General features: G+C 33.5%; 1 pseudogene; it reads right to left on the bottom strand.

Moving 5' to 3' along the window:
• Positions 1–7,525: 7,525 nt before the first annotated feature.
• LOC149177304 (heavy metal-associated isoprenylated plant protein 39-like) lies at positions 7,526–8,237 on the bottom strand (annotated as a pseudogene).
• Between the last annotated feature and the right edge of the window lie 2,252 nt (positions 8,238–10,489).

The raw sequence follows: 10,489 nt of genomic DNA, 5'->3' as shown, positions 1-10,489 counted from the left end.
CATGATCATGATCATCAACCACATTTGTCGCAACCTCCATGTTGCTCCACTGTGAAGGGGTTGGCCCCTCCAACTCAAGCTATATGTCATCGCTGCAACACATATCGTGTAGACTCATCATGTGTTGAGAATTGAGAAGTATGGAAGAACCTGTTATTGTTTTGAAACCAACGTTTCAGACTAACTAGGTGAGTCCATCATTAAGGTTGTTAATTGCAAGTTTAAGAAGAGAGAGCGTGGATGCATGGAGCTATTAAAAGTTGATAGTTGATGGTTTAATGATAAGAAATGTCGGTTGTTTTTTTTTTTGTGCTAATATGTTTAAATTAAGACTGTTTAATATCCTAATTTAATTAATCAAAACTAGATGTAAGGGTTTTATATATTTTAATGTTATAATATGTGTGTTTTTTAATGATTTTTAAATTATTATCTATTTATTTATTTATCTATTTTTATTTTTATTTTTATTATTATTATTATTATTATTTATTTATTTATTTATTAATATGTGTGTTGTTTAACGACTTTTTAAATTATTTATTTATTTATTTCATGTTAATTATAGGTTATTGATTTTAACTATATAAATGATTAGTATTTGATGTTATTTGTTAATGATTAATGTAGATTATCCTAATGTTAATTATTAATGTTATTTATAGGTTAATTAATTAATGTTTTTAATCTAGGTTTATACATGTATGTTACACTTTATTCTAATATATTGTGTAGGTTAATTTGTGTAGTTTATTTTCATGTAGTGTATATTTTATGTTATTTGTTAATGTTCAATGTAGATTATCTTAATGTTAATTATTAATGTTATTTATAGGTTAATTAATTAATATTTTAATCTAGGTTTATACGTGTATGTTACATTTTATTTTAATGTATTGTGTAGGTTAATTTATGAAGCTTATTTTTGGTATTAATATTAATTATATCTTATTTAATTCTTAGTAAGGTTTCCATGAACTACTTAGTTTAAGACCATCATCTATGTTCATGTTTTTCTGACCTATTCTTTGTGATGTCAGCCCTGGCAGAACACACATATTCCTCCTCACACTACATTTGCATAGAACAGGATAAATTAATTCACAAGGAAGATCATTATCTAAAAAGAAGGGTGATGGAAGCCATTGAAATAGAAAAATCATCAGACAACATGAACAGAGATGATGGTCTTAAACTAAGTAGTTCATGGAAACCCTTACTAAGAATTAAATAAGATATAATTAATTTTAATACCTAAAAATAAACTTCATAAATTAACCTACACAATACATTAAAATAAAATGTAACATACATGTATAAACCTAGATTAAAAACATTAATTAATTAACCTATAAATAACATTAATAATTAACATTAAGATAATCTACATTGAACATTAACAAATAACATAAAATATACACTACATGAAAATAAACTACACAAATTAACCTACACAATACATTAGAATAAAATGTAACATACATGTATAAACCTAGATTAAAAACATTAATTAATTAACCTATAAATAACATTAATAATTAACATTAGGATAATCTACATTAATCATTAACAAATAACATCAAATACCAATCATTTATATAGTTAAGATCAATAACCTATAATTAACATGAAAAAAATAATAATAAATAAATAAATAAAATAAAATAAATAATTTAAAAATTCGTTAAACAACACACTTATTAATAAATAAATAAATAAATAATAATAATAATAATAATAATAATAATAATAGATAATAATTTAAAAATCATTAAAAAACACACATATTATAACATTAAAATATATAAAACCCTTACATCTAGTTCTGATTAATTAAATTAGGATATTAAACAGTCTTAATTTAAACATATTAGCAACTAAACATATTATAAAAAAAAATCGACATTTCTTATCATTAAACCATCTACTATCAACTATTAACAGCTCCATGCATCCACGCTCTCTCTTCTTAAACTTGCAATTAACAACCCTGATGATGGACTCACCTAGTTAGTCCGAAACGCTGGTTTCAAAACAATAACAGGTTCTTCCATACTTCTCAATTCTCTATTCAACCAACTTGTATGGAATCACTCGTTATCATCATGTGTTGTCATCATGTAAAATCTCTGCCATGCTACTACATCCCAACAAAACGTATCTCGGTCATCCCTCGATACATCTCTAACATAACTCGGTGTAATGCTAGCCCCCATGGCTTGAACTAGTCGGTTGATCAATCCAACTATCGCGTTCAAATCCACGAGAATGCTCCTTCTCATGCCACTGTTGGTAATTTTTCTCAGCATCCTATCACATTCTCAACTCTATCAAGAATCCATCCCAAGTTTAAAATAAGCCATGCTCAAGTCCATGAAGTAATCCACCATCTCATCTGTAACATGCTGCCATCAATGCTAATGTCCATGTGCTTCTCTAGGTGATATCCCAACAACCACATCCATCCAAGGATCATCATAATGTGTAGGAGAGAGGCCTTATCTATAAAGGCCCCTTTGTTAGGGTGGTGCAGTCCTCCTCATCATCAAGGCAATGCACACACCCACCTCCAAAGGTTTATCGTGTGAGAAGGGTGAGGAAGTTACCTCCCTGGCTCTCATCCACCCATGTATCCGACTGATGTTGTGTCCTCAACAATCTCCTTGTGTGTACATCAAAGCTTCCCAAGCTTGTCCTTCGTAAACTGAAAGTCATATATGCCCATAACATACTTGAAAAAATCCACAATACCATTTGGATCTCTACCTGCATAATCTTCCCCAACCATTACTTTAGAATAAGTACTCAGACTTCCCCTCTCATCAACAACCACATGGTGAAGTCTCTCAGTAGAATATGCACCTGTCATACTCCTCAAGATGTGTGGAATTGTCCTCCCACCTCTATCTTTCTTCCTAGCTCTCGCAACAAAATCAATCATCCTCTTCTCCTTTATTGCTTGAGTCATATATCCAAGTTCCCTTTGCTCCACATAGTCATGCTTCACATCAGGGTCCTTTAGATACAAAGTCATCGAAGCAATCCTTGGTTGATATCCCAAGCGACTCTTCCTTGTCATAGGAACAATCGTGGTTTGCCCTCCAGCTGTAATCAAGAGTATGTTTCGATCCACCACCGGTATGACTTATGCAACTATCAAGAATTCTTGCCCCAACACCATAGCATGATCATCCATGTCAATCACCCTCACATCCAACCTACCAAACCACGAACCCACTCTCACTTATGTGTTCTTTAAAACACCTGTCACAGCTTTCATGGTAGAGTTTTAGCTTTGAAAGCACTCAACTCTCTTTCCACTTCAACTTTCTTTCCAAAAGATGTTGTTGCCTTCCTGCTAAGGCCACTATGTGTAGCCCTCGTATCAACCAATGCAGCAAATTACTTTCCATGTACAGTTACCTACAGAAAACTCAACCTCAAGGAGTCTCCATCCTTTGTAAGCTTTATTTTGCGTCTTACCTCTACCACACCTTCTTCAATAATTCGACCTTAGAGGGATCTTTCGACTTGTGCCTCGACCTAACCGTCCTCTTAAGGTATGCAATCTCCCCTTTCGGTTCATCCGAGCAATCCGATCCTAGTCTAACTTGAGTTCCATCAAGCTTCTCCTTCATCGCGTCCTCCTCAAGTGCACCTACTTGGCACACATTGACCTCCTCCACTCGAAGTGACCCAACCATCTGCATATAATATTGCATGGCCAGGTAATAAGTTCCAAGTTTTTTAACGTAATCAAGCTTAACTTTTTATACAACAACGAGTTTACGATCAATAAATTCCCTCTTGATCTCATCCTCAAGTCCATTGACTTTAGCCTGCAACATGGTACTTCACTCGCTTAAACAAACTCGTTAATCCATGAGTTCTTGGAGTTTTTGGTCACCCTGTTGTATCTTCTCATCAAGTTCATCAAGTTCAATAGACCTGCCATGAAGATTATCCAAGTCCTTCTACACCTTCACTATCTCATCTCCAATATGCCCCAAGAGTTCCCACTCTCGCACAAGAACCTTGTAGTGTTATTGCTTCTTGTCCTTCCAATAACTTGTCATGTCATCAAGATTTTGAAAATCTCCCTATACCATCTTCCTCCATTTAGCTTGGCCCAAGCTCAATGTTTCACCACTTGCTTCTCTTTTCCTCAAATCAAAGTTCCAAAGCTTCAATACTAACTGCAACCCTGTTGTTGTATCCCTGATTCACAATTTTCAATCTTCAAATCAAAGCCCTGCGGAAAGTGGGCTCTGATACCATCTGGCATGCCCCTATCTTGGTGGTAGTCTTTCAACTACACATAGGTGGGTGTAGCACCGTCGTACTTTTTCTTTAACCAATACTAGAGTACACGATCTACACCCACTTCAACACTTGGTCAATTTTCCAAACAAGTGTTCACAATAATGCAACAGAATAACTTTTCAACAATTATCTTCTTCGATTATCTTTATATAGTGGAAATCATATCAATATAAGTATAACACATTTATACTTGGGAGGGGAAACAACCGTAAAGTTTGCTCGGTCAATCTATAAATAAACTTCAATAATATACAAGTTTACAAGTTTACAACCAAGTCGTGCAGCCAACCGTTCAGCTTGAACACTTGGACAACTTGCCAAAATTCGTGCCTCAACCATGCATCTGTTGTTATCGTTTCCCACACTACCATAAACCCCAACTTAAGCTTCAACACAACTTGTGTTTCCCATCATTTATCCTTACCCGAATTTTGCACACTTTGTTTATGTCGTATCGCACTACCGTGTTGCCCGCTATACTCTGCGGCTTGCACTTAGCGATACACCGTGTTGAAACCCAAACTGCCCGTTGAACTCTACACACGACTGTTCAGACCCGCCTGTCGGCACGGGCACATGACCTGTACACAGCGCAGTTCGCTCGACCCGACCCATCGTGCCAAACTTTGCCGAAACGCGATTTGACTTCCTGCAACCTCGACCTTCAGCCTTCCTTTCCCCACGACCTTCTTCACTCATCTTCCTTAGCTCCCCCTTCTTGGTTTTGTTTTCTACAATGTGTATTAAGCCAAGTTTGATGATCCTCCAATGCTCTTGGCCAACTCTAATAAATATGAGTGCCATCGGGTTATGCCATCTCCAAGTGTCATGTCACTTCACCTCCCCACATGTCGGCCTAAGTGTACACTCATGCGTCGCCCTGCACATCGCTAAGTATGTCGGCCCAAGTGTACACTCATGCGTTGGCCTGCACATCGTTAAGTATGTCGGCCCAACCAAATATAACATGTCGATGCCTGTTATAAGTTTGTTGCCTCGAGTTGGCCTTGCCACCCGTTCATCAATCTCGCATCATGACATCGCACATGGTCTCAACCTTCGCTCGGTCCACCAGTCACACTACAGGTCACCCGTATCAAATGTGGGTGCGCCTTACTGCTCATCGTGTCGCCTCGCCCATGGGTGCCTCACCCGGGCACCCACCCGCCCGAACGCCCAACTTCGGTCACCTGACGCATTCGCCCGTCGCACACTCCCATCGCACTTCCTCATTGCACGACTCGTCACATATTCCCGACATATACCTCTGATTCACATTTAACTGCGATCATCAGTTTTTCGACCCTCTCGAACGCTTGCCAAATGGAGGCCCTGACATTATCCTTTTCATAAAAGTGAGACTTTCCTACATTGAGAGCCTAACTGCGACAAGGCATTTAATGTACAAAAACAAAATAAACAACATGAAAGACAAGAGGCTTCTTCACATTGTTTCAAACACCATCCAAAACCATTGATGGCTCAAGCAAGGTTCACATAAAGGATGAAGTAAAATCTAATAATATTAAAAATATTATTACAATTATATTCAAGAAGAAATTTTGGTGTGATAAAAAATTAGAGTACAAAAGAACATTATGATCCAATGGAGAGATGATCAACCTTAATATAAAAGGTCAAAAGTATCTCTTTATTTTGACTAGTGTAAAGAAGAAAATCAACATTGTTAAAATAAGAACAAACACTTGTTGAACAATTCATAAAACAATTTACATCAAAAGAATTTAATATCTTTGTGACACTAAAATGGTTAAAAATGACAATTCCTAAAACAATTTACATAAAAGAAAATTGACATCTTTGTTTTCTTAAAATATCTTCAATACATCCATATTAAATTGCAATTTCAAAATAATTGTTACATTACTAACCTTTATAACATTTTAAATTATCAAAATTATAATACTCTAGAGATATACATTTAAAAAAAAAAATTAAAATTTAAATATAAAACTAAAATTTGTATTTTAAAAATCTCAATAAATATAAATTATCATCATTATAGTATATTTTAAAATATTATGTTTTATTAAAATAATTTTTTTTTTGCATTTTATCTTAAAATATATCTTAATAAATATAATAAATATCACTGACTTTAAATAGTTATGGCATAAACTTGTCTATTAAGTTTTGAAATATAGTTATGGCATAAACTTGTCTATAAGTTTTGAAATATAGTTATGGCATAAACTTGTCTTTAAGTTTTGAATTTTGAATTTTAGTAGAAAATATCACTTCTGGCCTTTGAGTCAAACTTATTTTACTTTAAAAACAATAAGTTCAGGTTTTCCAAACTTTTGTTATGATTTATTTTTGTGAAATTATAATAAAAACTATTACTTATTTTCATTAAGGCAAACTGATTTCCGTAAATTTAGTTTTTTCAAAATTTATTATTATTTTATCATTTTTTAATTTTTATTGTAAAGACGAAATCAATTAATCAAAATTTAAGAAAACTTTAAAATAGAGATTATATATTCGGTTGAAATGTGATTTTAGAGAAAGCAAGTTTAAGTAATTTTTTGCTCAAAAAATGGAATTAAAAGAATTAAATGACAACATGTATGGTAATGAGAAGTTTTTTTTTAATAATTTAGTAGCAGTATATGTTTTTTTGTAAGGCATTATTTTAACTCATATTTTATGCCAGGCATCTTTTTATTTTAGGGATCTTATTTATTATTTGTTTTAGGGGTAACATGCAATTTGGAATAAAGATGGGAGATCTTAGAATAAACTGCAAAATTGAATGGTTCCACATATAATGCCATAACAAAAATTTGGTCCATTTTCAAGCTGATTTGGCTATCCAATTATAAAAAAAATGATTGTTTTTAATGAATGGGCAACTTGTCAACTAGCCCATTCCCTAGTTCTAAAAGTCCCAATCCCTTTTTATAATTGGTAAACCTTTATATAAATAAGTATTTTCAGTAGTTTTGAAATTATAAATCATAAACAAAAAGTTATTATAACACTTATATATTAATAAGATTATTTATTTATATAACTCATTTATATATTTTTATCAAAATTTTTATATAAATAATATTCATTTATTTATTTTATATTTGTTAAATATTTATATAAATAAATATTTTAAATAATTTTGAAATTATAAATCATGAATAATATATTATTATAACAAGAGAATAACCAATTGAACTCTCCCTGTGAAATAACACATATACCATATTACATACACAAAGAAGAAGAAAACATAGATTCTCTGGAGCTCGGGAAAGGCTGGGAAGAGATACTGAAACAGAGATCAACAGATAGTGCATGTATTGGAATTGTACTCATCCTTAACGACTTCATAAGGGTAAGGCCCATAACTGCTTGAATTCACATACACAATTCTTGGAGGCTCCTCCTTCTTCCCACCTTCCTTCTTCTCGCCCTCTGCCTTTTTCTCTTCTTTTGCAGGACCCAGGCTCAGCAGCTCTGTGTATCCAAATTTCCTCAGTTTCATTGTGACATTCACAGGATCTGGATCCCCCATGACAGTCATCTTCTTCTCCTTCATATCCACTGCACCGGACTCTACCCCTGAAATCAAATATCCGTCCATTGTTTATTAGCTCTCAAATCCATTTAATGGTAAGCAAAACCCTTGATTGAAGCTTGGATTTACCACAGTTTTCATGTTTGATTGTCTGTGTTTAGAATTTGTAAGGGATCCATCTTCAAAACAGAAAAAGTTTTTTTTGAGCCTTACAATGGATATTCGAAAAGTAGACAATCAAACATGAGGACTATGGTAAATCATTCGAAGCACAAAAATTCGAAAACCATTGAATAAATTTTACCTTAAACTCCCGCAACCGTCTGCAAACCCTTCTCTTACATTTTTCGTCCTCGATAGTCACTTTCAGCACCATCTTCTGCAAATCAAACACATGGGCCACCATCATCAGTCAATGGGTTTAGTAATTCAAGACAAACAGAACCTTAAGCAGTTGCTTTTGCTTGAACAGAGCAAAAGTAGTAGCATACCTTCATATTTGACAGGAAATAGCAGCCTTCCAAAACTCTCTCTGTGATATTTGCAGAAGCGAAGAAGCAGAGTATAATACAAATTGGTACAGGGAGCCTTGTGATATATCTTCTTAATGAAGACCCTAATGAAGGGCCAACGAGATACAAACTGATCAGGAATGACAGTGTGCCTTGACTTCATTAAGAAGCTAACTCAAATCATTAATATGTTGTGTTCCTAGACTTCCAATTAAGATGAAACCAGGGTAAAATTGGCAAGGTTGGTACAACTTTGACGGGTTTCAAGACCTAATGAAAACCTATGGTGCTCTTCATTTCACAATTATATAAACAGAGTGCAGAGTGTAACATGTGAAAGCTACTCTAGATCACAAAACTTTCGCATGCAGCTTTCTCGAGACATATGTTTTTGGAGTGACCACCTTGTTTTTTGTGATGTTTGTATGAACACTTCACTCACCATCCAACAAAAAGTTGAATGAGATGTTGAGAGGAGACCAATGTTTTTGGAGGGGAATTGTTTTTTTGCGATGCATCCGATAAATATTTGATTCGTCATTTAAGTACAAAAAGTTGAATGAAACGTTGATAAGATAAGATAATTATATTTATGTCTAACTAATTACCACAAAGTAGGTCAAAGGCACTGTTGAGTACACTGATGTATATACAAAGTGGGAGAACCAAACGATCTCCTATAAAAGATACAATGCATGAAGTAAATCAACATCTGTCCCTAGCGGAGATGATCCAGGAGCTAATAGATCTCAGGATCAGACCCATCTCTCTAATCCATTCCATGAGAGTTTGAAGGGAGAGAGATCTTAATGAATAAAATAAAAATAAAGAACATAATAGTTAACGAGGGCTACAAAGCAGCTAGTACCTGCTGGTTAGCTTAAGTATAGCTTAATTAAACTAAAAAATCATAAAGGCAGATTTGGTCACCAAAATAAAACAACTAATAAAATGTTGCATTGTTGAATGTCATAACCAAAAATTAAGAAATATGATTAACTAATATTATTTATATTAACATATATACACTTTAATATATATTTATGTGCTTTATAAATACAGCTTCAGCTTCAGTGACCCTAATGGTTAAGAGCATGTGTTTCCTTCTAAGAGGTCACAGGTTCAAACCGAGAGGGGATAGAGTATGTATGCCTTCGTAAATTTAACAGTGAAACCCCTGTTCCACAAACAAAGGAGTATCATACACCAACTTGGTGTTTGGCTTGGCCTTAGTCAAAACAAAACTAAATAAGCAATACCATATCTGAAACAAGTATGATAAGCTAAAAAAAATCCAAAAATATTATAATTTAATTAATTAGAAAATTTGATCCAATTTCATTATTCTACAATTCCAATATTACATCATGAAAGTAAAAAAACCACAAAACTACAAAACTAACTATTTTCAGTCTTATAAAATGTCAAAACTGTCTATTTGCAATCTTATACAATGCCATGATTGCATCATCAAATAGTGTGTCATTGCCCACTGAATAATTACAGGCTGCCTTGGTCCACCATGACCAAGCAGCCTTGCACACCAAGCATTCCAAATGAGGCCTGGCCAATGGAATACTTTAAAACTAATATGCCATATATCAGTATTAAAACTAAAACTAAAACTACTAATTTTTTCAGTAACGTACGAGGTCAAAGATGTAGCCACGTTAAGGACTTATTTGACATTAATAGTTTATTTCCTGTGAGTACGAAATTTTCATTAACAAATTCAAAATGAAAACAGGCCATTGGAATATTTTAAAACTTAGCCCATTTTTTGACAAGTTTATTGAGGTGGAGGAATTGTCTAGACGGGTATTTTTTATTAGAATTTGGGTAAAAATATTTTAGTAAATTTTGTTAAAGCAGTGTTTAAATCATGGTTTTGAAAGTGGAAATGGATTCAGCATTATCAAAAATCTTTGAGACGCTCAAATTCTGGAAGTTTAACAACTGTAACCTGGATTTACAAAATATTACCAAAATTTTCATGATTTTCAAGCCAAAAAACAACACTGCTACATTATTTTTTGCAATTTTTTTAATCTTAAAATTTTGTTAGGACAATAAAGTGCAAGATCAAAGATGTTATTAAAAACTTATTTGATAATAAGGG

Source organism: Pinus tabuliformis, chromosome 4_1, assembly GCF_031772625.1.
Source record: "Pinus tabuliformis cultivar Carrire ecotype Pingquan chromosome 4_1, CPIR1, whole genome shotgun sequence".
Taxonomy (NCBI): Eukaryota; Viridiplantae; Streptophyta; class Pinopsida; order Pinales; family Pinaceae; genus Pinus; species Pinus tabuliformis.
Note: the sequence above shows the minus strand (reverse complement) of the source record. Positions and strands in the feature narration are given on the sequence as shown.